Source organism: Camellia sinensis, chromosome 10 (genome assembly GCF_055761805.1).
Source record: "Camellia sinensis isolate YWXY chromosome 10, ASM5576180v1, whole genome shotgun sequence".
NCBI classification, from domain to species: Eukaryota; Viridiplantae; Streptophyta; class Magnoliopsida; order Ericales; family Theaceae; genus Camellia; species Camellia sinensis.
In genome coordinates, this window is record NC_138970.1 from 163,570,020 (window position 1) to 163,574,299 (window position 4,280).

Below are 4,280 nucleotides of genomic sequence, written 5' to 3' on the forward strand. Positions count from 1 at the left end.
AACCAAAAGCCGAAGGATTTGGGTTTGGATTTAGATTTGGATTCTGTTTAGAAAAACACAGACACCCATAGTACGTATGTACTTTCTATAATTGTGTTTTGAGAAGATATTATTCGTTGCTTTAATGTTGGGTTAGGAATGTAGAGAGAGCTAAGTTTTCTTTCTTTTGTTTAGCTTTCCCCCAAGCTTTTTACTATTATTATTGCTAAATGTTATGTTCAGTAGTGAAATTTCAAAAAAATAAACTCAGAGAAATTTGTTTAATTAGTAAGGGTCCCTCTCTCACTTTAGGGAAAATTAGGGAAAATTAGAAAGTACTCTACTCTCTCTCAATTATAATAATTTTAGGGAAAATTATTATAATTAGTCAGCCACACCAGCGTCTTCAAAAGTAAAAATTGTTCGACTTGCAGCAGAAGTATGAGCATCATGTACTTTTGGCAAACGTTATATATATATATATTTTGTCCTTGTTTGCATGTGGTTTTTAACTCTCTTCCAATTTATTGCTTTCCATTCTAAGTTTCTTATGCAACAGGTGGGTTTGGCTGAAAAAGAGAAAATACTATTATCTTCAGATTTGTATTGTGATATGGCATATTCATTGCCACACTTTTCGTTTACAACTCTAGAGACAGCCACAGGTTAGTGTGTTTCCCCAGGGACTACGATCATTATTTTTTTCTTGCATAAAAACCAAGAAATAACCCATTTAGTAACCCTTGATTAGAATGCTATGAAATGTGGCGTGTCACTGTAAGAGTGACTAATGTTAACTGAATTAATTGCTGAGCTGAAATTTCAATTTTCTCTGCAGAGAAATTTCAATTTTCTCTGGGTTGAACCCAGAGAAATTCTTTGGGAAGTTCATAATTTCTCTGGATTAGAAGTAATTTTCTTTGGGAGCGTTTTTAGAACCTTCTATCTGTGACACAGTGAAAGCTTTCAACAACATTTGGTGGAGGATCAAATCCACGGCAGAGAAATTTGAAATTTCTCTGGAGTCCATGAAAGGCTAAGGAAATTTCTCTGGCAGTGTCCATGAAAGGCTAAGGAGGCCAGAGAAATTCAAAATTTCTCTGGACCAATTTTCTCTGACTTGAATTTTCTGTGGACCAATTTTCTCTGGATTGATGTTGAGGGACCTTAGACATCATGAAAATATTTGATGTCCTTTATACTATAAAATCATAATATCAGGGACCTTAAAAAAAATACCCCTTTTTTTTAAGGTCCTTGATATTATGATTTTATAGTATAAAGGACATCAACTATTTTCATGATGTCTAAGGTCTCTCAACATCAATCCAGAGAAATTTCAGTCCAGAGAAAATTCAATTCAGAGAAAATTCAACCAAAGAAAATTCAACCAGAGAAAATTTAATCCAGAGAAATTCTCTTCCTCTCTTCAGTGCAATATTTTCATCTTAGACACGATCAAACCTGTGAAAACTCAATAAAACTTGTGAACTCAACATTCTGACCTTTATGTTTTGTGTACTGCAACAAGAAAAGATAGTTATATTTATAGATTGGCGGTGTTGGCAGCATTTACAACTATTAATTCACGGATGAATGAAGAATAAATTAAAAAACAAAACCAGCCAAGAAAATCAAGCCCAAACAATTGAAAAGAAGATCAATGAATTCAAAAAACATTGGGACACCAACTCAAAGAAGCTTCAGCATCACCTGAAAAACCAAAAATTTCATGTTAGATATACCAAGCAACAGCATGAGAGAGAGAGTAATCAGAAAAATTGCCACTCTAGCCTAATTTTTATATGTATAATAGACAACAACCTTGCAGCTTCGGTAGAGTTGGATCAACAAGAGGCAATTTAGAGTTGGACCCCCTTGCTCGCCTCGAAAGAAACCGGTCAAAATGAACCTAGAGAAATTTGAATTTTCTCTGGGTTGAATCCAAAGAAAATTCAAATTTCTCTGGGTTGAATCCAGAGAAATTTGAGAAATTCTTGGGGCATGAGCTCCAAGACAGACCACAACCTTGCAGCTTCGGTACAGTTGGATCCCAATTTGGATGTTGAAGCTTCGTTGCAATCTGCCAAGTACTTTCCAGAAACGTTTTCAAGCCTTAGCTGACCTTCCCTAAACCTCCCACTGTAAATTTCTCTGCCCTCCTGGACTCAATACTCCAGAGAAATTTGAAAATTTCTCTGACTTCACTGGCCTTCTCACAAAATTACCTTTCTAGAGAAATTTAAAATTTCTCTGGCCTCCTTGGCCTTTCATGGACTCTCCAGAGAAATTTCAAATTTCTCTCCCTTCCATATGCTTCCATCGACACATTTCCTGCAACAATATCATAGCTCAGAACATTCAATATGAAATTTCATGAAACACATTAATACATACCAGTGGAAAAACCATTTTGCCACCCTAACATTTCCAAGCAGTGTAAGGCATGGAACCTTCCCAGAACCCCATCAAGCTTTGAAAGTTGAGCATAGACCACAACACTAGGACTCACCCTTGCCTATAGCAAATATACATGACATTAGTACATAGAAAACCAGAAAAAACAACAGCAAGCCACCAAATTCAATAGACAAAAAGTGTTTTAAATTATGTAATTTTTTAAAAGCTTCATACCACCAGAGCACTTTGGTAAGTGGCAAATATGACCGGAGAATTTTCTGTCCAGAGAAATTTTGTTTAAAAATTTCTCTAGAACCTCCCAGAGAATTTCCCAGAGAAAATTTACACAGTAGCCAAAATCTCAGAGAATTTCTCTGGACAAAAATTCTCTACAAAGAAAATGGGTTGGCTCTCTCTCTCTCTCTGTCTTTCTCTCATGATTTAATGAGAGATTGTTCAGGCCAAGTTCTATGTAATAGATTGAGTAGATGTAGGAGTTGATTCAATACACTGCACTTTTATACACAATAAGGTAGTGGCATATTAATTACTCGTATATAAGTTAAAACTCTTATTATTAATTTCTGTCTGGATTTAAAATAGTCTTAGATTTTGTCAAAATCATTTTCGTTGCTTTTTATCTGAAATTTCCTAATCATGAATATATATTTCAGTCAACCTTTTTAATTCATGAATATATATTTCAGATAAACATCATGAATATAAAGCCTTTGCAAGCATTTGCTGGTAAAGTTCTTCAAAATGGGAAATATAGTAATTGAGCTTGATGAAGAACTATACAAGATATGGAATGAACCAGTTAATAGAGGAAGATGGAGATTGAGGATGAAGATATATATATATATATATAGAAAGAGAGAGAGAGAAATTGCAATCTTCCCCAAAGCCTGCGTAGCATCTGTGTGTAGCTAAATATTCAATTCCTTGCAAATTTTCCCAATCTCGGTTGTAGATGGATTGAGAACTTTGTCCGTCGGAGACTGTGATTGTGCCGTGGAGCTTCTCTCCGTCGATCAAGCTCCGCGAGAACCTCCCTAAACCTCTCCACCGACACATCTTCCGGCGACATGGCTCTCTCTCTCTCTGTGCGTGTTTGATCGTGGTGACGAGTGAGAGTAGACAAAAGGAAGAGGGCTGAATTTCTCTGTGATAGATGGGAGGACCTTAGACATCAAAAAATAATTTTGTGGATCTCTTCCCTTACGAAAAGTGGGAGAGGGACCCTAGACCAATTTTTCCCATTATTAATACTCCAACAATGATAGAGACCATTAATTTTGGAGCTCTAAAAAGACCAATAATGACATGACACTCAATAAAAAAAGAAAAAAAATACAACACCAAAGCTAAAACATCAAATCATTCATGGTAAAACCTACTATCACATCATTAGTGATAGCACTAATTAGTACTCCCACTCATTTTCCATTAATACTCCTGATGCTCCCACTTTCAAAGAAAAATATGAGCAGACTCCTCCTCCATTTATTGATGCAGGTATCTTGAACCTTTTATAATTATCATCAATAAATTTTTTTTGATTAAAAAAAAAATATATATATATATATATATAGGAGCATACATTGATGATAGACATAACTTTTTAGTCTTGTCTTTAATGCTGTATGGGCCACTTTCCTTTGAGGAGGGAGGCGTTAGATGGTAGACATGACTTCTAGTCGTTAATGCTATATGGGCCAGTTTCTCTCTCCAATCTATTTTGTAAAGAAAAATATTTCAGAGTCTAAATTTAGAGGGAAATTTAAAAAAAAAGAAAAGAGTAATAGATATATAAAATTAAGTGAAATTTAGACATGTGTTATTTATATTTTACTTATTATTTTTTATTTTTCTTTCTAAATTCCTCCTCAAATCTCCTA

General features: G+C 34.8%; 1 long non-coding RNA gene across 1 annotated transcript; it reads right to left on the reverse strand.

Annotated features, from left to right (window-relative positions):
• Positions 1-1,501: 1,501 nt before the first annotated feature.
• On the reverse strand, positions 1,502-3,871 carry LOC145801777 (uncharacterized). The gene is made up of 3 exons (XR_014343432.1): positions 2,377-3,871; positions 1,804-2,313; positions 1,502-1,692 (listed from the first exon to the last, which is right to left on the reverse strand). It is a non-coding gene; the product is annotated as an uncharacterized LOC145801777 (long non-coding RNA).
• Positions 3,872-4,280: the final 409 nt, after the last annotated feature.